The sequence below is a fragment of the Equus caballus genome, chromosome 2 (genome assembly GCF_041296265.1).
Source record: "Equus caballus isolate H_3958 breed thoroughbred chromosome 2, TB-T2T, whole genome shotgun sequence".
NCBI lineage: Eukaryota > Metazoa > Chordata > Mammalia > Perissodactyla > Equidae > Equus > Equus caballus.
This window is the reverse complement of record NC_091685.1, coordinates 98,243,651-98,268,721: the sequence shown is the minus strand read 5'-3', so window position 1 is coordinate 98,268,721 and position 25,071 is coordinate 98,243,651.

The following is a 25,071-nucleotide window of genomic DNA, read 5'->3' as shown; positions in this document are numbered from 1 at the left end:
TGCTGTGCAATCATCAACACTATCCATCCTCAAAACTTTTTCATTATTGTCAACGTAAACTCTGTACCCATTAAACAATAACTCCCCATTACCTGTCCCCCAGCCCCTGGTAACCACTATTCAATTTTCTGTCTCTATATACTTGACTATTCTAGGTACTTCATATAAGTGGAATCATATAATATTTATCCTTTTGTGTCTGGCTAACTTCACTTAGAATAATGTTTCAAGGTTCATCCATATTGTAGCATGTATCAGAATTTCATTCCTTTTTAAGGCTGAATAATATTCCATTGTGAATAATATTCCATACACACACACACACACACACACACACACACACACATATATATATACCATAAATGTTCATCCACTTGTTCATCAATGGACAGCCAGTTGCTCCTTGTTCCTACCTTTTGGCTACTGTGAGTAATGCTGCTCTGAATGCTGGTATATGAATATCTGTTTGAGTCCCTGTTTTTAATTCTTTGGGAATATACGTAGAAGCAGAATTGCTTTGGTTTATTTTATATCAATGAAAAACTAGAAGCAATCATCATGTACAACAAATAAGGGAATTGCTCACTAAATTATGCTTCATACCCTGGATACGCTGTCTCCTTTCCAGATGAGGACCCTAGAGACGCACAGGCTGCCTTCCTAGGCCCCTTGCTCTCCACACGCTGCACCTGCCTGCACCACAGGACCGGTCCCACCATATTGTAGTCCCCTTGATTGCCTCCCTACTAGGGCTTTGTCAGGATAGGGGTTTTGTCTTCCATCTCTGGCCTCCATTCCTCAATAACTGACACATAATGCAAGGTTGATAAGTGTTGATTGGGTGAAAGATAAATTAGCTGGACTTGGGACAGTCAGAAATCACCTCCTAGTAAATTTGATTCAGATGTTTACCAGCTGATTGTGAAAACCTTGTCAAGGACATGAACCCAAACTCTAATCAGGGGAATACAAAGTGAAAATCTTAGAAATGATGGGACAATCTTAGGAGGAGTGTGAATATACCTGGTATTTGAGGACACTAAAGTAGGTTGCTCTACTTTAGCATTTAATGTACAGAGAGAGAGACACCAGGGTTCTTAGAGATCGGTAATCTCTCAGGAAGGCCGGGTGAATCTTTCTCACACAGACACACTCATTCAGACACAGGACTGTCTCCCTTCTAGTCCAATGAATGTGCATACAAATATACACACCTGTGTTCTAAGATAATGAATGAGTGTCCAATATTCTAAAATGGTATTGCTAGTGAAGATTTAATAGCCATAATATATCTAACTCACTCTTAATTATTAAAGAAATAAATTGATTTTTAGTAGTATATGCCAGCAAATCCCAAGTCTCATTCAATCCAGATCTTTCCTCTTTTCATTTAGTACTATATCCTCTTGAACATTGAGTCAGACCTTTATTCAATGTCACTTCCTCCAAGAAGCCTTCCCTGATCCACGGCTTCCCAGAGCACGCCCATCACTCTCTCTCTTTCCACGGCTTTACTCACTCTTCAGTGTCATTGATTACCACCTCATATGCCATGTGTTTAATCCTGCCTTTGTTTATTTTCTCTCTCTCATTGTAGAATGGACGCTCTTTGAAAGCAAAAGATTTTATTCACCTAGTGCACCTAGAATACAGTAGCAACTCAATAAAAACGTGTTAAATGACTATATAGATAAAGTTAAATTAAAGCATCAGGAACTAAATCTCATTACACACACATGCACACATACACACACACACACACACCCCAGTTATATGTAAATACACCGAAAGTCAACAGTAACATCAAAATTGTTACATTGGTGGGATTGTAACTGTTTTTTTCTGCATTCTAAATGTTCAAATGCAGTTGCACTACTTTCGTGGGTGGGCTGGGGCTATGTACTTAGGTGGGGTGTTGCTGAGGTGAGCCGTTTGCTGTCAAGAACTCTCACGTTGGCACTTCGGTGAATTTGCAGTGCTCTAGAATCCTTTACTCAGCTTAGCAAGCTCAAATTGTTGATTTTTTTTCACAACCTGAGAGTGGATCATTCTTCTATGGATGCCCTCACATTAACCTTGCCTACAAACGACCAATATATAAAACCAAATGCCCAGTATGTCTTTAAAGCGAGAACTTTAACTGCCAAGGAAGCTCAGTTGTAACCTGTTGACTTAGTGATTACAAAATCGGATCAACAGTATTTGGCTTGAAGATTCTGGTATTTAATGGGATTCATCGTTCTATATATGGACTTGGTGGCTGCATCATCTCAAAAAAGCTGTTCCTGGAGCCAGCCCAGTAGCTCAGCGGTTGAGTTTGCACATTCCATGTCAGCGGCCCCAGCTTCACTGGTTCGGATCCCAGGTGCGGACCTACACACCACTTGTCAAGCCATGCTGTGGTAGCCGTCCCACATATAAAGTAGAGGAAGATGAGCACAGATGTCAGCTCAGGGCCAGTCTTCCTCAGCAAAAAGAGGAGGATTGGTGACAGATGTTAGCTCAGAACTAATCTACCAAAAAAAAAAAGCTGTTCCTGTCCCCAAACAGATGAAGACAGATGGAGTGTGCGGGCCAGAACTCCTCCCGGTCAGAGCTGGGCCGTAATGGCAAGTCTGCCTCTGTGACTTTGCTAACTTCCATCACTGCTCACCTACTTCCTTTTCAGATTGACATGTTTTTTTTCTTATGACGTATTAATTCATCTTAAATCATAATAGCTTTTTGATATGCTAATATAGCCAATTTTGTATTGTCTTTCCTGCTTCTGGACCTGAGCAATATTAATATTTAAGCCATGTTTTGCATATATCTGAAGTCATTATTATGCTTTGATTTTACAGACAATTCCCCAAGACTCAGGAGTACTTTCTTTTCACTGTTGCCTGCATTAGAATTATAAAAATAACTTCTAAAGTCAGGAAAGAAAATAATCCATATAAGGAAAAATTCCTTTTTAAATCATTTTTCTAAAAATATAAATGCTTCAGAACTGGTAACAGAGTCCCAGCTTGAATCTAAAGGTGTGTTCTCCCCAAATTTAGTAGATCTGGACAGTGCAAAAAGACTAGTGGGACAGACTCACCAGGGATCTATTTTAATGATGATCAAGGTTCTTCCTGGGAAAGAACTCATCCTAAGGACAGAGTCAATGGCCTCAAATGGCCTCAGTTTGGAAGGGAGAAGTCAATGAGAGCATAGCATGTGTCTGTCACTCGAAATTTCCTCCAGCCCAACCAGTTGGCAGGTTGCACTGATAGGAGCCAAATACTTCTTTCTCTGAAGCCTCCATGGCACCTTCAGACTGTAACACGTCAGCAACATTGGCTAGGTGGTGGCAGCAGCAGCTTTGTGCACATTGTCACTGAGAGTGGTGACTGCTTGAATGCTCTAGATATCAAAGGTACAGAGGTCAGTGCGCCCACTGCCAGAGGTCAAATAACTTGAACAATGGCAGCTGTGGTGCCTTGGGTGGACAATGGTGACATAGCTGAGTTTGGCATCTTCAGTAACTCGAGTCATTACTATAGCTAGCCAGGAGAGGAGACATTTTGGAAGTTTACATGACACAGACATTTCTTACAGACCTTTAGACTATTTTATCAAATTGGAGAGGGCCAGACTTTCTGCAGACCAAATGAGAACAAATAGACAGAAACATCACTTTGTGACCGTTGTTTATACCATTCCATACCAAGGTAGGTGTGGCCTGGGAAATATGATTTACACACCTAAGAGTTAAGTTTCAGTTGAATAGAATCACCTCACCTACAGAAAATGATTCATTCACACGTTAGAGAAGACCAAGTAATCACCAATTTTATTCCTCTTAAAATCAAGCTATTCCTAGCTTTAAGAAGGGGTCATTTTTAAATTTTAAAAATTATTATAAAAATGCAGAAGAGCACAAATGACATTGTGAACATCCACTTTTACTACTCAAAATGAATATTAATATTTTGTCATATGTGCTTCAGGTCTTTATCATTTGTGTGTGTGTGTGAGGAAGTTTGGCCCTGAGCTAACAACTGTGCCAATCTTCCTCTATTTTATGTGGGAGACCACCATAGCATGGCTTGATAAGTTGTGCTGGGTCCGCACCAGGGATTGGAACATGCAAACCCCAGGCCACCAAAACTGAGCACACGAACTTAACCTCTATGCCACCAGGCTGTCCCCTTAGACCTTTATCTTGTAAGACATGAAGCATCACAGTGAAGGATACTGTCCTCTACATTCCCTTCTCCACTCCCATTTCCCATCCCTCACTCTCCACCCCAAGAGGAAATCATGGATGCAATTTTTAAATACACAACAAACAATATAACACATTATTTATGGGTACATAAATATGAAGCAAAAGGATAAAGACAAGGAATAGACACATACCAAGCTAAAATTTTAAAATAAGAGATGAGAAGAGAATGTTTTACTCTTCTTATAAATACTGTAAACTATAAAGAGCCTGATTCCTTTTGAATTCAAGGAAAAGTAATCAAGGATAGTGAAATACTTCATAGAAAAGTGTTACACAGCCATAATCTCACTCTTCCTTTTCAGCTGAGTGTAAGAAAATGATAGAAGAAAGTTTGGAGCTGGGAACCAGAGATAAGATAGTGTTTCTTCCTTCCAGCAATCCTTTCCTTTTAGAAACTGAAAGAGGAGGAGACTAGAAACGACCTACAGTTGATCTCTGAGCAGTGAGTAGCTGGAGGCCCCATGATACCAGCCAGCCTAGAGGATTAAAGCAAATCCCTAGACATGGCTTTTGATTCCAAGCCAAGAAATTCAAGGTAAGCTACAAAAAACATTCTAATCAGGGCCTACATGTGTTTGATTACAATGAATACATATACCTGTAAAATTAGTTTAAAAGCTACTCAATTTTTCCATAATCTTTCCATAGTGTTTATTTGCTTTAAGAGTGACTATAAAACTTTGTTCAAGTACAACAGTCATTGTAAGTATTTAAATAAGGTTTTCAATTGAAAAGTGAAAATAATGTAGAAATTGGGGATTATATATCATGGATCAGATTTCTAATTAAACAAAGAGATTAAACTTATTACTTATCTCTGCTTCTTCCTGAAATCCAACTAATATTAATAGTAAAGTAATAAAAATATATTAACTCCCGAGTTCTCAGAGCATGAGGGGAGCTTGGCAACTGACCCTCGACTGGAGAAAGAGAGTGCAAGTCTCCCAGAAAGCAAACCACAGGAGACAAGAGGGCAGGCGAGCAGAAGAGAGGCATCAACAAAGTTCTGGAAGCTAGAAAAGAGGTGGACTTCTGGTAACAGAGTTAGTCAAAGACAGAGGGCTGGAAGGTACCATAGTGGAGAACATGAGGAAGAAGACAAGCAGAACTAACTTCTTCACACCACAGCATTCCAGAAAGATTCAAGACTTGGAGGAGTTGGGAGACAAGGGTGACTGATAAATAACACCCCCCTTTTTTCTCAACTGAATACACAACCAGTTAAGTTATAGATGCAGGAGCTGTATAACAGCTAATCAAAATGTCACCTTTAACGTAGAATCATGGATTGGATCCTGGACCAGAAAAAATTTGTGGATAAATTGACAAAATTTAAATAAGGCCCATGGTTTATTGTAATGTATGGGGAATCTCCTGCTTTCTATCTTTGTACTGTGGTTACGTAAGATGCCAACATGAGGAGAAGCTGGGTCAAGGGCATACAGGAACTCCCTGTACTATTTTTGCAACTCACCCATAAGTCTAAAAACATTTCAAAATGTAAAAGTTTTTAAAACTTAAATTCCTCCTTTATTACTGATCAAGCTCTTATTGGAAAACATAGCTTATTCTGCCAGAATTAGATAAGTTTGCCGACTCCACTCCTGAATTAGACAGATTTACCCAATCATGATCACAGGCAATGATGGGCCAACTCAGGTCTCACCACAGAATAGAGCCGGCAGGCCCCAAGGTGACCCATGGCCAAAAGCTAATGAGAACACATTCTGTCTACAAACAAGCAAATCTGAAATTTGAGATCTTAGGATCACCTGAAAGAAAGGTTGAGAGGAAAGGGCTGAGCATGCTTGCCCACTTCTTCTCCCATACCCTCCAATTAAGTCACTCATCACCTGGGGAAGAGTGAAGGAGGAAGAAGAATCTAGAAGTATTATTCTAATGCAATGATCTCAGACTTTTTGGTCTCAAGATCCTTTTATGCTATTAAAAATTATTAAAGACCCAAAGGAACTTTTGTTCATGTTGCTTATATATGCTGATATTTACCATAAAGCTAGTACTTTTTGGTATTTATTCATTCATTCAAATAATAGTAACAGACCCAGTACATGTTAACATAAGTAACATATTTTATGAAAGATAATTATATTCCAAAACAAAAAAAATATAGTGAGAAGAGTGGCCTTCTTGTACATTTTTACAAATCTCTGTGACGTCTGGCTTAACAAAATGGCTAGACTCTCATATCTGCTTCTACATTCAACTGCTGTGATATCACACATCATGTTGCCTCTAGAAAATTGCCCTGTACTCTCATAGGAGAATGTATGAAAAGGGCAAATAATGTCTTAGTATTATTATAAAAATTCTTTTGACTTTTCAGACCCCCGGACCACACTCTAAGAACTCCTGTTCTAATAAATGCATGCAGTAATAGCAAAGTAAATGTTCCCAAAACAGGAGACAGCAAGCACCTGTGAAGGCTGGAGGAAGAGTGAGTCTGAACCAAAGTAGCATTGGTCGAAAGTCGGTTTATGAAGCAGTTAAGCCCTTCCCCCTAAGTCCTCTCTTAGTTGGTAGAATCAGGTGACTTTCTCTCTCTCTTTGCTAGCAATGTACCGAGAACCTAAACCCAAACAAGCTCCAGACTCAGGGATGCCAACAAGAGCTGAAGAACACCCTACTAGAAGAGGAACACTGGGTGAAATCGTGCATGAAGTACAATGAGATCCTCCTTTACCCTCGCCCCACTCAGCTCTTAGAATCCTCACAGCCTGGTTTGTAATTCATCCCCCAACACACACACCGTAAGCAAGAAGCTGGTTAAGGTTTTTTTGAGGAAACTGAACAACCCAAGAAAAAAAGACTTACGAATACTGAGAGTTGGGATATCCGTCAACAAAACAACACCAACCAACTACCCTAAATTAAAGCCGAGATCTTGACAAGCCCTGCCTCTGCACACAGTTCCCATCAGCTCTTCATGCATCACTCTTCAGTACTAATAGACAGCCCATGATTGCTAAGCCAAACATTCTCCAAAAGCATCCAATGGGGGAAAAAATAGACAAAATGATAAAAATAGGATAAAAGGACAAAGCATTAAAAAAAAAAAAAGGAACATCCATCAAACAACAAAGGACTTTTTGGAAGGTGAAATATAAAAGCAGAAATACAAAAATCAATAAAAGTTTTGGAAGATAAAGTTGAGGAAATCTTTCAGAAAGTAGATCAAAGAAAAACTGATAAAAAATAGAAAAAATAATACTACGAAAATCAGAGAATCAATACAGGTCAAACATGCAACAAATATGACCCCAGAAAAATATAGCTGAGAAAATTATCAAATAAATAAAAATGAAAACTTCGCAGAATTGATGAGCTTGAGTTTCCAAACTACAAGAGCCTGTCACATACCCAGGAAAATACATGATTATATGAAAAAGAAAAAACCCCACACGTAGATATGAAACTTCAGAATACAAGGGATTGGTGCTGGCCCCATGGACAAGTGGTTAAGTTCACACACTCTGCTTCAGCGTCCCAGGGTTTCGCCTGTTCGGATCCTGGATGCAGACATGGCACCACTCATCAAGCCATGCTGAGGCAGTGTCCCACAAGCCACAACTAGAAGGACCCACAACTACAAATACACAACTATGTACCACGGGGCTTTGGGGCGAAAAAAGGAAAAATAAAATCTTTAAAAAAAAAAAAAAGAATACAAGGGATAAAGAGAAGAGACTAAAAGTTTCAAGAATACAAAAACAGGGAACACATGACAATGGAGAATCAGAATGGCATCAGACTTGACAATAATAACTCTGGAAACTTCATGGTAATGAAGCAATGCCTTCAAAATTCCAAAGTAAAATGATAACCTAGAATTCTAAACCCAAACGACCATTCAGAGATGAGGATAAAGACATGTTCAAAAACACAAGATCTGGGGGCTGGCCCCGTGGCCGAGCGGTTAAGTTCGCGCGCTCCGCTGCAGGCGGCCCAGTGTTTCATTGGTTCGAATCCTGGGCGCGGACATGACACTGCTCATCAAACCACGCTGAGGCAGCGTCCCACATGCCACAACTAGAAGGACCCACAACAAAAAATATACAACTATGTACCGGGGGGCTTTGGGGAGAAAAAGGAAAAATTAAATCTTTAAAAAAAAAAAAAAAAAAAAAAAAAAAAACACAAGATCTGAAAAAGATCACTTCCTAGGCAATCTTTTTCAGGATGCTACTAGAAAATGTAACCCACCAAAAGGAAGTAGTTAATTAGAGAGAAAAAACATGGAATCTGGGATGGAAGACATGGTAACCAGTCTTCAAAATGGACCCAAATGAGCCCCTCCTCCTGGTATTCACACCCTTGTACAATTCCCTCCCATATTGGACAAGGATTGGTCTGTGTGACCAATAGAAGATGGCAGAAGTAACTATCTGTTACTTCTGAGATCAGGTTATAAGAGACGCTGAGACTTGGTTGCTCTCTTGTGCTCTTTCTCAAGTCACTCACCCTGGGGAAAGCCAGCTGCCATGACATGAGCAGCCCTATGGAGAGGTTCATTTGGTGAGGGACTGATGCTCCTGCCAAGAGCCACAAGACTAAGCTTAGAAGCAGATTCTCCAGCCCCGGTCAAGCTTCAGATGCTTGCAGCCTCAGGAGAAACCTTGAATCAGAACCATCTAGCTAAACTGTTCCTGGATTCATGACCCACAGAAACTGTGAGAAAATAAATGTTTATTGTTTTAATCTACTAAGTTTTCGGGCAATTTGTTACACAGCAACAGACAGCTAACACACAGGGGATCCAACACAGTTGAGAGGCAAAAAAAATCCCCAAGATAAGGAAGACCCAGGGTAATAGGCATGTAGCAATCTTAAAGAGCATCAAGTCCAGATTTGAGCAGGAAGCCAGAGGGCTCTAGGAAGGATGTCTCCCCCCAAAAATGGAACTGGTAGATTATCTTAAGTATTTTATGGTAGAGAAAAGCTGCATTCACTTACTTCAATGCACATACACATTAGTTACAGTCACAAACACTTCAGTTTCAGATTGAAGTGTTAACAGGTACACGGAAAACTAAGCAGAAGAAAAATTGGAATAATTATTAACTCAAAAAAAAGATTTTTCAAGAAAGAAAATGTAGGTGCCAGCCCGGTGGCACAGCAGTTGGATTTGCGTGTTCCACTTTGGCGGCCAGGGGTTCACGGGTTCGGATACTGGGTGCAGACCTATGCACCACTTGTCAAACCATGCTGTGGTAGGCATCCCGCATATGAAATAGAGGAAGACAGGCACAGATGGTAGCTCAGGGCCAGTCTTCCTCAGCAAAAAGAGGAGGATTGGCGACAGATGTTAGCTCAGGGCTAATATTCCTCAAAAGAAGAATAAAGAAAAGAAAGAAAATGTAACTAAAGTACATATGTAGCCCATCTGTGAACAATATATATAAAATCATAGTAATGTAGATACTGGACACTGATTTTCCCCCAAATTGTAATAATTCTACTGAAAGTATGAAGAAAATCAAAGTGTGTGCAGTAGAGACGAGGTTGTGGTAAGGAATGCAGTTTAAGAAAGCTGAAACTTCTCTTTTATGGTAGAAAGTCAATAGATCATGTATAAAATCAAAAAAAGCTGTGTAAGTATGTCACTGAGACATTCAAAGATTAATACCAGGATCCAAGCTAAAAGAACTAAAAGTGGTTGACAGTGGGGAGCAGAAATTGAGGGTGAGGAGAAATGGGGCCATATAGACCTCAACCACTATAAGTTTCATCATTCTCTTCGTCTTAAAAACAAACCAACCCAAAAAACTTTGATTAAAATAAAATTTTAATTTAACAGTATTTAATTTAGGACAAAATCAACAGACAATATCTACAATTAATAAGTCACAAAAAAGAAATTTTCTTTGGATATTTGTCAGTAGCCACCAGAAGATACCAAAAATAGAAATGTCAAAGAGGTTTCCTCTGGGAGGCAGGGCTGGGAATGGCGTTCGGATATTTATTGCTGCATTACAAACTACCTCAAAGCTTAGTAGCTTAAAACAAGAAGAATTGGGACTTATAACGAAAACAATGCAGGGCTGGGTAGGAAAGGTTTGCCTCCGCTCCGTGCAGAGGCAGCTGGGATAGCTCAAGCGGGGCGTGAGTGACCCTCATCCAGACCTTGCGCCCTAGCTCCACAGTCTCTGAGTGCCTGGTCTTAGGTTCTGACTCCTTGTGCTCTGCCCCAAGCCCACACTAAATTTCTAATGTGACTTTATTCATTCACGCTGTTCTGCAAACTTGCCGTCAGCCCCTAGGAATGAGAGAAAATCATCAAGATTAAAGACAGACTAAGGCCATGGAACACTCAAGCCTGCCCCGGAGCTGGAGTCTAGAGAGCGGCAGGAGATTTGACAAGCTTTAGTCAGGAGATGGTTCCCCTACCCTGAGGCAGACCTCAGTATTTGGGTTTCCTCTCTGAGCCACCAGAGACGGGTGATTTACGCATTTCAGGCTGATACCGTAAACAAGGCGGCCATTTTCTATGTTGCTCCTGCCTGTTTCAAAGAAAAAGAATGGCAGCCAGTCCCAGCCTTCTCCCTCACTTCTCCACAAGACCTAAGTTACAGGCTTGAACAGCCAGATGGGGGACAGAGAAGCTGTCCGTCATGATACCGAGGCCTGCCGAGAGACAAGCCACTCTAAATCAAAGAATGAAGAAAGAAATGCCATTCCCAGACCTCTTTGAAAGCGTCTCAAGACAGAAGCTTGACTGCTTTGTGTCTAAAGTCAAGTGACTGCATCTGGTTGGGTGACTTTTAAGGTTGGATATAGGTGACATTTTTAAGGGTTGTGTCTGAGGACACTCCATTGCATTGACACTGGGTAGTGAAGAGGAAAACAATATGGCTTAAGGTGTAATAGGTCTTTCTTATCGAGAAAAGAGCCCATTTTAAAACAATTTTACTTCATGTGAGTTATGGTGACTTTGAAAACTGATTTCTTTCCTTTATTTTTTATGCTTTTTGCTTTTGTCTGAAATTCTACTGTAGTAATAGTATAAAATGTAAACTAGGCTAGAGCTTTTCTAGTCCCTATATGAATCATGATTAGCAATTAGAACTGGGAAGAAAAACACCAAGGATAAAGGCCATCAACAGGCAATACCAAGATCTTGCCCTTTTCTTCACGAAAACTTTTTTCTAGATTTATTAACATTCTCTCTGTTGAAGATGTTTACATGTAATGAAATGACCAAAACAAACCAAAAAAAAACAAAATGCTAAAAAAATACCATTTTGGGGGCAGACCCAGTGGCGCAGCGGTTAAGTTCACACGTTCCACTTCTCGGTGGCCCAGGGTTCGCTGGTTCGGATCCCGGGTGTGGACACGGCACCGCTTGGCACACCATGCTATAGTAGGTGTCCCACATATAAAGTAGAGGAAGATGGGCATGGATGTTAGCTCAGGGCCAGTCTTCCTCAGCAAAAAGAGGAGGACTGGCAGTAGTTAGCTCAGGGCTAATCTTCCTCAAAAAAAAAAAAAAATTTTTTAAGCCTTATCTTAGTTTACCTTCCTTTATTCAGACCTTGTGATTCGTCTACTCTTTTATATATATAATTAAAAGTTTAAAGAGAACTGATAACCTGAAATTTCTAATATACAAGGGGATATACAATATGTAAATTAATTAATCATGTTGCCATTGGATTAGAGAAAGCTAAAAGAAGTTTCCAACAAAAAGCCAGTATGCTTTTCACCTCCAGAGTTCTGCATCATTTGTCTAATCAGAAAAAATTTATTGAGAAAGTATGTTTCAGGCACTATTCTAGGCTCTGGGGGACATAGCAGTGTTCTGGATGTCTACTGCTGCTAAATGAGTTATCCTAAAATTTAGTGGCTTAAAAAATAGCAATCATTTTACTATTTCGCCACATAGTTCTGGAGGTTGACCAGGGTAACCTAGGCAGCGTCTCTTGGAGCCTCTGATATAGCTGCAATCAGATGGTGACTGGGGCCTGGAGTCATCACAAAGCCTTCCTCAATCACATGTCTGGTAATTGGTGCTGGACCTCAGGTGGGAGTATCACTGTACTAATTAAATAAGAATAGCCTATTCTTGTAGCCTGCGTTTCCACGTAGTATGGCAGCTGGATTCTAAGAACCCCAAGAGAACCATGAGGAAGCTGCATCGCCTTTTATGAGTTAGCCTTGGAAATCACATAGCATTGCTTCTGCCAGTAGTCACAGGCCACCCAAGATTCAAGGGGAAGAAGCATACTCCCCTCTCGATGGAGGAGTGTCAATGTCACATTCTAAGAAGACAAGAGATCTTGTGGCCATCTTGGAAAATTCAATCTGCCATGAGAAGTAAAGGAAAATATAAAGTCTTTACCCTCATAAATATGTTTAGGGGCAGGAGGAGCCAGACAATAAACAAATCAAGAGAGAAATACAGGAAATATCAGGTGATGATAATTCTATGAAGAAGAATGAGGGAAAGGAAGGGATATGTAAGATATCATCTATTTTATAAAGAATGGTCACAAAAGGCTTCTCTGATAAGGGGCCATTTGAGCAGAGATTCTGGGGCAACTGAGCAGTTGAGCCATGCAGATAGTAAGGCAACAGGATTCCAGTGGAAGAAATAGCAAGTGCAAAGATCACAAGGGGAGAGGGTGCTTCATGTGGTCAGGGGATGACCACGAAGGCAGTATGGTTGGAGTAGTGGCAAGGACTCTAGAAGGGGGCAAGAAGTTTGCTGGAGACCAATCTTGCAGGGACCTTGACCACGGCGAGGACCATGGACTTTGCTCTAAGTGGAATGGAAGCCATGGAGAGATTTTAGTAGGGAAATGGCAAAAGTGACTTTCATTTTACAGGGTAACTCTGGCTGCTGTGTGACAAACGGAAACACAGCAGCCAGATCTAGGATGGAAGTAGGAGACCAGTTTAGAGACTTTTGCAGTCATCCAGGTTTGAGATGACAGTACCTTGAGCAAATGTTAGCAGTAGAGGTTGTGAGAAGTGGTCGGGTTTTGATGCAAAAAATATCAAACTCCATTTTTTCAGCATTCTGATAATAAGCCATGTTTATTGATCTAAATATTGAACCTTGAGTTTAAACAATAAACGTTTAAGAATAAAAATGCATCAGTTATCATGGGGCTGTATATCACAAGCAAATTTTCATTAACATAGTATCACGGGTTATCTCAAACATTTCCTTCTACAGCTTTAATATTTGTCCCTCCTATGACATAGTCTAGTCCACATATCCAAAGTGAAATGCAAAATGAAGGCAATCATCACTTAGCCACAAAACATTTTACTGAGATATCTAGACAACTGGAGAAAAAGTGTTTTAGGGGTCCCTATGATCTAGGTAATGACCTCAAATTTCCGCTTCCCTTTACGTATGCAGATAACAGTAGCAGCTGGGGTGAAACTCATGGGTAAGAAAAATGTCACCCCTGTGAGGTAAATGGATTTTATAGGGCAAGAGAGTAAATCACCCTTCAGGGTACTAGGTGCCCTAAAGGAGGTCATTCCCTCCCACACATCAGATCGCTTTATTCCCAGGGAGTTTTACATTCCTGTCGGCTCATTGACCACACAGTCAGGACGGTTAGGCAGCTCTTAATAGATTATGGGTTATGTCCTTATTATGTTTGCTAAATGGTGGTACATCTAATCATTTTTATCATGTAGGGAAATTTCATGAGGTCTTTCTGGCCTAGCCAAATCCCAAAATAGGATTCCCTGTGTATTCCCTTGTGCCGTAACTGAAAGTTAGTTGAACCAATTAAAGAGAATGTAATAAGCCAAATAGTTGTTCCTCACTTTTCTTAATGAGTGTGTAATGTATGCCTGCTCAAATTACAGCTCATTTGGTAAGATTCTTTGCTATGCTACTACTGCAATTTGGCATTATTTCATTTCTTTCCTTGTCAATGGCACCAATCCAGTAGCTGAGATTCTCCTTTAAGATTCCATAGGAATTGAACTCATCCTACAAGATCATCATTCAGCCTTTAAATCCAGCATCATGACCAGCAGTGTGAATGGCTGCAACATGGCCCCTCAGAAAAATGAAACTGAAGCCAAACCACATCCTGAGGATGAGGCACTCTCTCGGGAATCAGCTAACACTTGGATATAAGGGCTTTGGGTCCCATATTTCCAAACTTACACTATTACCTTGCAGCCACCAGAGGTTAATCACTATGTTCTATTAGGTTCTTTTTGCCATGATCCATCTACAAAGATTGACATGCAAAATGAGCACAACACAGGCAAGGCCAAGATCGTATCCACGAATTATGGGGAAAGAAAAACTCTTGGATTATTGTAATTCAGCCAGCTCTAGCATCCAAAGGGAGAACAACAATCTAAAAAAAAAAAAAAAACAGAATAGAGTCGGAAAATTTTGTAACTTTGTCAACATTTATTTTCACCAAACAACTCATTAAATCACTATAAAAGTCAACACATATGGTCGGATATGACAGTTTAAATTCCAGAAAGAGTTATAAGTCAAGTTAAACTCATAATACTTAATGTAGCCTGGGTGTCTCATTCATGAATTATAACATTTTTATTACATCCCAACTGCAAATTACCAACTTGTTCCCTGTCCTGCCAATCTCTTGATTAAATGGGGGACTGTTAGGCATTATGAAAATATATTATGGTAAAGGATGACTCCATCATTTGTCTCCGTTATTTCAATATCCTTATTTAAAGCTTCATCACCAGAGCAGCTGGCCCAAACTGAATTGTTGATTTAGCAAAGTGATAGCAGCAGGAAAGAAATAGAAAAAGAAATTTGGCCAAAAAGGCCCATGTTCCCTAGTTATTATCTGGCTATGTCTCATCGTATCTTGCTCTAATATTTGTGAGACTTCAGTACTTTTGGTGTCCACTTTGATCACTTTAGTTCCTTCTCTTCAAAGTTATTCTTGCTTTACAGGCTTTATTCCCATGGATCCAACTGAAGGGCATTTTATTTTGTGTCTTACACTGATAATGGGGCAATAACTTGTATCCATCAAGTTTCCCCATAAAATGGTTTAATGTCTTGAAGCAGTGCCAATACGTCAGCTGAGGGAGTGAATCAAGTAGATATCATTTCACATTTATTGGAGATCCACACTGCATTAGGTCCTTATAAAGAGTTTAAGAATTAGTCGCTTCTAGAAGTTGAGATTCTAAAATTAAAGGACACATAAATATTTCAAAATATAAACAAGTACCTATATACTGATCAATTTTAATAATTTAATAATTTTCTTTGTATTTGTTTTGGGTTAAAGTGGTTTATTCACTTTTTTCTACTTGCAAAGAAATACATATTCATTATGGAAAATTTTGAAAATAAAAAGTCCAAAAAAGAAGAAAGCAATAATCACCCACAATCCCAGTATCCAAAGATATGGAGTGGTAACATTCTACAGTTTCACAATTAATTATGATTTATATTCTCCATTTATAGTAAAAGAGAATAAAATTAGTACATTACTAGCAGAGTTTTTCTCAAAAAGAAAACAATCTTTGTTTAAGCACATACATAAATAAACATATTTGATTATAAACTTGAAGCCCACAAGGCATGGCTTGAATCTTCTAAGACAAGACAAAGGAATATCTAAAGGCTTTTCCCTGAAATGGACAGGAATCATAACCTAGGAGGAGAGAGGATGAATGGAAGGAGAGAGGGGCCCTTCTGACATACATGGTAGAAGAAATGACCAGTAATGTTTAAGACTGGTCTACCGGAAGGGTAGAACGGAAACGTTTAATATGCTTTTAATAGAAGTAATGAACACAGACCCTCTGACACTGCAGATCAACCTGCAAATCTTCAGTGAAGTCGGCAATACACAGCACCTTAAGGTGTTGGGACTTTGGGGAGAAAAGACATTGGATAAGGGCAATAGGCAGCAGGATAACATTATGCAGGAAAAGAAAGAGCATCCAAGAGGGCACAATGCAGACTGGAAATCAAATATGGAAACAAAGTAGGAACTTATAGCCAGAAGTGATTACAAAAAATATCACTTCCTTGGAATCCCAGAGATCATGGAACAAACATTGAGTTTCCCACTGAAATGGGGACATAAACCAAATTGTATTCAAATATCAAAGACAAATGACCCCTAAACAAGCTGAAAGTTTCAGACCTGATATCTGGGTTATATTTTTAAGAAAACGTTGGAAGCTTTAAATGATGATGATGGTGATGATGCATTTTATACATAAAGGTGGATGTGATAGAGATGACTATGGGAGTGTTTTTAAAAGACTATTCAGTCAGTCAAGTAGCCAAATAAAATTCCAGTATTTGCCAAGCACTTCCAGAGACAGTTTTCTCAAATGGATTGAATACAACCCTGATTGTGTCCAGGTTTCAGATCTAGTCCCGTTAACAGCTTCTGAACCCACTCTCCCTATCCACAGCTAGTTCTTTGGAGAATCTTTAGCATTGGTTAAATGGTAATGAGGGGGGAGTACAGAAGGCAATAGAGAATGGGATTGGATAGGCATGAATCCATTCACATTATTACCATGTGGTCTGCCCTGTATCACAGGCAAAAGGAACTACAGGAATATAACCTTCAATTCACAAATAAAACCACATAGGTGCTACCAACTACAGTAGAGTGACCAGGTGAGCGAAAGTCACCAAAAATTGGAAGAGTCAGGGATGTTTGGTAACTTAAGCTAGACTTCAAAGAATGTACAGAATGTCAATGTATAAGAAGAAAGAAAAGAAAAAAAGATGAGGGAAGATCATTCCAGGCTGAAGGAGAGTTATGACATGGAGATGGGAGTTAGAGAAGAGAGTAACCCAATCAAAGTTCAAGCTCAGCTTGGAAATCCAGAGTAGGGTCAGATTACAAAAGCTAAAAAGATTAAGTCTCAATTCATTAGGAAATGGAGAGCCATTGTGGATTCTTGCTCAGGGACTGCCGTGGTAAAAGTAGCATATTAGAAAGATCAGTTTTATCTAGTTGGAGGGATAAAACATAGTATGGAGAACACAGAGAAAGTTGCTACAGTCATCCAAGTTCAAAGTGATGAGGAATGTGACTAAATGGGCTCAGCAGTGCCATCTCCATATGTGAAAATGGCTGTATTTACTAGGCACCTGAGAGCAATTACACAAAGGAACAAGATTTTAAGTAAGTGCCTATTTCGATTTTATTGTCTAAAATTCTGGTGGATTGACAAGACTAACAGGCCTCAGAGCACAAGATGGAGTGGAGAGAAGAGGAAGATGGTGGGGAGTTATGTGGAATAAAGAGTTTAAGAACAGAAACAAGCAAACCTAGTGTATTCATTTCCTAGCACTGCTTTAATGAATTATCACAAACTTAGTGGCTTGAGTAACACAAATTTATTACCTTACTGTCCTGGAAGTCTGTAAAGAGCACCTTTTTTACATTCATTGGCTGGAACCTTGTCATGCAGTCACACTTAGCTGGGAGATGAAGGTTTGTGGATCTGAGATGGGCCAGCCAGCCAACAGTGTCTGTCCCATCCCATAAAACTATTTCCTTAGTGGAAATAGAAAGCTTTCAAAAGGAAACAAAACACTGCTTCACAATCAAAGACCAAGAATGAAGAAAAGAAGGAAGAGGAAAGAGAGGAGGTGGAAAACCATTTCCTCCAAGAGAGCAACTTTTTGATATTTGATAACATGTATGGGATATCAGAAACTATTTCCTACTGAGGTGGTGCCATGTTTTTCCCTGGAGACATTTAAGGATTTTCAATTGCAATCAAGTGTATGGAAATGTTTTATAGTTTGTCTCCTACCAGAAAGCAAGGAAATGAACAAGATGGTCCCCTGAGTTGCCATTTCATCTCAAACTCAGCTTCTGAAATATTGGGTTTCTATCTTCTCAGAGCCATTTAGGAAAGTGTTGTTGGCAATAATCCAGAGGTTTCAAGTATAGGAATGAGGCCAAGAGTAAAAAATGCCAGATATTTAAAAAAATAAGTATAGTGAAATATTTCTAGGGATATATCAACATTGTGAATGATTTGATAGAATGTCCTTTTGTGTTTGAATGATAAGCTTAAGGTCAATATTACCCTTAATGAGTCAAATTCCATACTTCCATGGGCTTCCTCCATAGATCCAAACATGCAGATCCAAGATGGAAGTAAAAAAGAAAATCACAAAATCTTTCAAGAATCTAGTCTTAAGAGAGGATATTATCTTCTCAAATATTCAGAGAAGACTATCCAGTTGAAAGAGAGAATGTATATGTGTGTTAGTGTGACTCTGTAGGGGGTGGGGGTGTATGTGTGTGTGTGTGAGAGAGAGAGAGAGAGAAAGAGATTGGGAGAGGGGAGCAGTCAAAAGAAATAGAAGTGGTTTTTATGAATAAAACTCCAAAAACACAGCATTCCACCTGTACAGAAATTGTTGAGAGCAGTGTTATTTTGCTGACCCTGCAAGAGATTTGGTAAGCAATTCTCCTGACTACACAAGAACACATTGTCAAATTATTTAACTTGTTAATAACTTCAAAAACCAGGAGTTCTTGGCAGCGTCTTCACTGTGGAGGCATCTCTCTTGTTTTTGAGCTCATTCGCTGCTCTTCCTGCAGCCAATATGACCACTCCTCCCCGAGCTGGCAGAGCCTTCCTCTTCCCACCCTTGGCTCCAAATCCCAGTTTACCCACTTCTCTTTGTCCAAGAACCTGCATTATAGTCCTGCAGTCTCGTGTGTACTTGCCCAGACTGAACATATTCAAGTGGTGCCCTCCAATAATCCTCTTATCTAGGCCCATATAATTTATGAAAAGGAATTTTGTGAAGGTTTAAATGTAGTCGGTGCCATATTCAATTTAATTCATAAATATTTATTGAGCGCCCACCTAGAATTGTGCTGTACACTGCATGGAATATAAAAGAAATACATAGCACAGTCCCTCCTGTCAAGGAGTTTGCAGTATTCCTGGGAATAAAACTTGGAGGCTGAAATAATTACAGTATGCAAGACAGTATAGAGCAATGCAATAAAATTATGTAACCAAGACCAAAATATAAGATGCAGACAACATTATGTTTGGTTAGGGCAAGGCAGGATGGAGCCATGGGGAATAGTTCAGAGAGAGATGGAACTTGAGCTTGTCCTTGAGAGATGTCTGGATTCGGCTGGGTGCTGCAGCAGAGAAGGGCACTTCAGGCAATGGAAACCGTGTGAGTCAAATCAGAGAGCAGGAACAGCAGGCATGACGTGTAAGAGGGAGTGTGAAGAGGCTAGCCTGACTGGAGAGAAGGGGAAGGGAGTTCACAGAGTCTTTAGAAGACACCAGGTAGAAATAATATAATACAACCATATTTCTATGCCTGGAAGGGCACAATAACAAATCTGGACTTGAACCATATGCTCTTAAGCTGTCTATGTCCCTTCCTTGATGTTGATTCATTCATTGTCATCAGAGAATTCATTCAGTGACAGCCAGCATGACATGTTGAGAAAAACACGGGCTACAGAGTGAGAAAGCACTGATTCTGCCTCATATGTGACCTTAGCAGAGTCATTTAACTGCTCGAGCTTCAGTTTCCACAACTGTAAAAATGGAACTATCAATACCTATCATTTAGAGTTGTGAAAAATAGAGAAAATGTGGATAATGTGCCTTGTGGGTACAAATAGATGGAATCGTTTATGAGTTTCATTCACAGAACCTATTTGTTGAATGTCTACTCTGTACCAAACACTGTGTTCAGCACTAGGAAAATGAAAATGAAAACATACCGTGCTTATTCTCAAGACATGAACAGACACAGTTTAAAACAACAGAGAGAGCAGCAGCTTGAAGTCACATATACTCGGAGTTGACGCCCATTCCCACCATCTTGCTAGGTGTATGAATTTGGGGAAACTATTTAATCAGTCTGAGCCTCAGTTTCATCATGTGCGTAATTGGTCTAATAGTATCTACGTTATAGGCTGATTTGAGAATTAAATACAAATATGTAAAGACACTAATATACTTCCTGACAATTGGAGGCACTCAGTAAATGGTATTTGTTTTATAGAAGAAAGGCAGGCATGAAAAACAATCTTATAACAAGAAGTAAATGACTGGAGGGGAGTTAGAGAAGTTTTCACAGATGACGAAGTCCCTTCACTGAGACTTAAATAATGAATAGGATTTGCTGGGTGGGTGTGTATTAAGAGAACATTCCTGGAAGAGGAAAAAGTCATGTGAAAAAGTACAGAAACATTAAAGGGACTGGCACCTTCTAGGACATGCAGCTAATTCAGTATTTCTGGATCGTAAGTTCAAGACAGAGTCTAGAAGATGAAAGTGGTCAGATAGACAGGAGCCAAATTATGAAGAGGCTGGAATGTCACAGGAAGAGGTAGAGCCCAGCCAATAAGCAATGGGGGTCGTTGTTGAATGTTGAGTAGTAAAGTGACATGGTCAGCTCTACATGTTGGAAAATGCTATGTGGTGTGGAGGGAGAAGGGCAGGAAGAGCATTAAGGAGGCTATCAAAAACATCCAGGCGAAACAAAGAGATGGAGAAGATGAGATGATTGTTGAAGATATTTAGGAGTTGGTTCCAACCGAATGTAGTTTTGATTGGAGTTTAGAGGAGGGTAAAGATGAGCGAAGAATCTAGAATGCCTCTCCTTGTTTTTCTGGAAGATGATGCATTTCTTGAGATGAAAAATACAGATGGGAAGGAGATTTGGAGTAAAGATGATATACCCTGTCTGGGACACGATGAATTTGGGGTGCCTGTAGAACATCCAAGTATAGGTTTGGACATTTTGTTCTGGAATGGAGAATAGAGAACTGAGCTGGCTGCTGATGTAAACCTGGGAGTCCTTGACATGGATGAATGGGAGTTAGCCATGAGAATAGGCTCGCCCAAGAAAAAGGACAAGAGGAGAGGCAGCTCTCAAGTTAGGCCATTGCTACCTAGCCTTCATAATTGAGTTGCTCAAGTAGACAATACTCAAATCCTTTAAGGCAAAAAGATAAACCTCAGAAGTAGAGTATGCTTAGGTATGCCCAAGGTCAAAGAAATCCATTTTCTGGCATCTCTTTTCTCGACATGACGTAACTTTCATTTGTCTGAAAGAAATGAGAGAGAGTGCATGGAGAGCAGCTCTTGGATATTGAGGGGCTACATACAGGATGACAATTATAAACACACTGTCTCTGAAAAGCACTTCATTTACAAAGCAGATTTGACAGCTCAAGTTGCTTTTTGGCGGAGCATTCCAGCCCAGCCCCTGTGCGACCTGGTGAGCTTCGATTACGGCTTTGATGCTGGCTCTACTACAGAGACCCCCTAAAATGGGAGTGATAAATGAGGTCCTGTCAGCTTTCATTCCCTGGGTGGCCTTGAATCTCTGCTGTTATCTGTTACCCTGCCAGTCCTGACAGTGATGAACACAAGGCAGGCAGCTAACGACACCCCGATTCATTACCCAAAAAGAAGGGAGAGCAGAAATAAAGGGAAGGTGACTGCCATGTCGAAGCTTCACTCACATCAGTGCCATCTTCCTCCTACAGGTCTGAATGGTGAAGAAATGATGGAGCCCATTTGTCTCAAACAAGGGCTCTAATGATACTCAGAACAGAACAAGTCACAACAAAGCTTGCCGGGGAAACTGTACGCTGGCCTCTTCATGGTAAAGCTCTTCACAAGCCTTACAAACATAAGAAAAAATATTTTGCAGCCTGATTTTTTTTCAGTTCACTCTTTCTGTGGAAAAACATAACAAAATCAGAGACATATAAAATCACCAATCTATACTGATTGCCCCTGCTAAATTGTTATTCATTCCAGGAGAGCACACAGTTTCTGTAAGACTATAGTAAGCCTGTGAATCTGCAATAGCAAACAGTACGCAGCCCTATCCATTGCTTCCCATAATAGACAGTTATATCTTTAAGTGGTAGCTGGTCCCTCTCTAAGCAATATTTCATCAAGATTTTTGTTTCAACTGGTTTTTTCCTGACCTAATAGGAAATGAAGGCTTTTATTTCATGTCTCCTTTTTCTTATTAGTGAGACTTCCTGTGATACCTGAAGACATTGTGCATGTTGAATAAATGCATCTCAAATTTAATGCCCAAGGAAGACAAGATTTTCCATCTTAATCCAATCTATTTTAATCCAAGGTGTTAATTACAGCACTGGTTCTGTGGGGCATGAAGAGCAAGGAAGTTTAAAAAAAGAGGACAAAAAGTTTCATGGTCAAATAGATTTGAGAAACCCTGGGTTTATTCCTTTCCTGCAGATTTTTTTCCTGTAGGACTTTTTCAGAGTTTTTACTATATTATTGTGCATTTTGACTTCCCTAAGGGAAATATAATGTATAGTATTTCTCAATCTATCTTCTTCTACTCAGAATATTTTTATTGGATATATATCTAGACTAGTGTTACACAGAACCACACTTTGGGAACTGTTTGTCTAGGCTTGCCCATAAACCCCATCTTCTTACTCATTTATCCCATGAACAAAATCAAACAATTTTAAAGCTATGTTCTGAGTATTTTGCAGAGTGAGACAGTGTGAAGGTGGAATAAATGCTAAAGAAGACATGGTTCCCCCAAAGAACACATAGATCTTGCCTCTATATCCTATCCTCTTATATTCTGCCCTTTATCCTTATTTTCTGTGTCTAAAAGAAGGAAGTGTGGGTTAAAGAAGATGCTAAAGCAGAGAGAGAGGCAATAGTCTTAAATCTGGGACAAAGGCAATGGAGGTGATTAATACATGGATTTTATCCTTGCTCTTTGCTAAAGATCAAATTGTCTTTCTAAAAAGGTAGCATAAGACATTACCATTTCTTTTGGAAAGCATTCCAGGTTTTTTTTATAGAAGTACAAATGAAAGTGGTCAGAGCTTCAGAATACCTAAAAACTGCAGCATAAATTAAAAAACAAAAAAATGCCAAATCCAAGAACAAGCACAAAAGGATAATTCACTTCAGTGTTATATCTTATGTGTTTCTTGTTATGTAAGACATATACATTAGTAGCATTTCTTATGTTGGCTATTTGGTTTCTTCTAATAAAGTAGGCCACTAATTATGTACAAAATTTCTTAGCTGAGGAGATCTGAAGTCTGGGCTTCAGCACAAACAAAACTTAAAAAAGATATATGAACTAACCAGCTTTGTTTATGAGTGTTTGTTAATTAAGCTGTGGAGTAAAGAAAAAAATTAAAACCAAACTGGAATTTTCATCATTCAAAGAATTTTAAACTAGTATCAAAAGCAGTGTGTAAGCCGCAAACTTATAATGACTAGTGATGGACTATATAGCCTCTATGATCTTTTTCATCTTTAAAAAGCAATCAGGATTCAGGTGGGGAGAACCGATCATCCAAGAACTAAAGTAATATCTGGGAGAGATGAAACTATCATTATAAATTAGAAGTAGCCCATCATTCATTTTTCTGCTATCTTCTCTCCGGGAGAAAGTAGACTCTCTGAAAAAGCTTACTGCATTCTTTCCTCATGTGCTCCAGGAATTCAAAAGCCAATCATGATGTTCCCTAAATAAAGTACAAAGAAAGACAGTTCCATTTTTTTCCCTTGTTCTCAGTGGCAGATTATTTGGATTCAGACCTCACAGAATTTACCAGAAATAGGACGAATATAATTCTGTGGTTTTTAACAGGATGAGATTTATCCTTCCACCATTTCCATGTAAAATTCTCTTTCCAATTTCCTACAACCAACTGTGTGCCTTCTACTTTTTCTGCAAAAGCATTTATTTCCGTCTGGCCAATCTGAATTGCTCTGTTCTCTTGCTACCCACTGGTGACAAATATACTTCTTCGTTTCTAAGTTCTCTGAGAGCTGGAGGATTGATGGGCATGAAGGAAGCCGTGGGATCGCCATTGCAAGGAAGGAATTCATCTTATTAGTCTCTGATTCAAGTTAATCACCAGGGAGATAATATTTTAAACTCCAAAAGACTTCTTGGAAGTTTCCAGAATTTCTCCAGGGACACAGATCAATAGACCAGAATAATCAAGAAAAGGGAGCAAGTTTGCCGAATGCCACTCACTTGGTAGGGTGTTTTACTTGAGTGAGCAAAGCCTTTTAATGGAATTATTCCAACCCAGTGAAAGAAGGAGCAAATCAGCCCTCCAGGGCAGTGCCTCAAAACTGCAGCTGAAGATAAAAGAAGGGTGACATTTTCATTCCAGTCTCCAACTCTCAACACAGGGATATAGGTGGTACTTGCTTGTTATGTTGTTTAGTTGATGAACAGCTTTCCCACAGCACAGAGCAATCAATGAATGCACTGTCCAATCAAAATAATGCATAATGATATGGGGGTCCGGCGCCCCATAATTTTGCAGACGACCCTCCCCAGCCTTCTCTTTCAGCTAGAAGTAACTGAAAATGAAGTCTGCCTGACTGCTGTGAGGGCAACTTGGGCTTCTTCGATGTTTAAATGTTAGCCCCCCGAGCTCAGCTAAACTCCCATCGGCAAAGCAGAGTTATCTGCCCTCTTACCTTGCAGCAAGAAGCAAAATTCAAATACTTTAAAGCAAAGCCTAAGTTTTCAAAACAACAAAGGAATCATGGATGGTAGGGCATGAGGTAATGAGCAAATCTCTGGTTCCCAAGAACATTTCCCAAAATGGCTCCTTTACCATTTGTTCATCATAAGGCACACAGGACTCCTCGCCGACAGGACTTCTTTCTCTTTCTAGATGCCCCTCTCCTTAACACCACAACGTCTATCTGCACCTACAGCTCCCTTGGGACTCGGCTCCTTCCCAGTCATTTCTGTCTTCAACTTGATACGCATGCTCTTCTCATTTTCTCATCCTGTCTCTCTT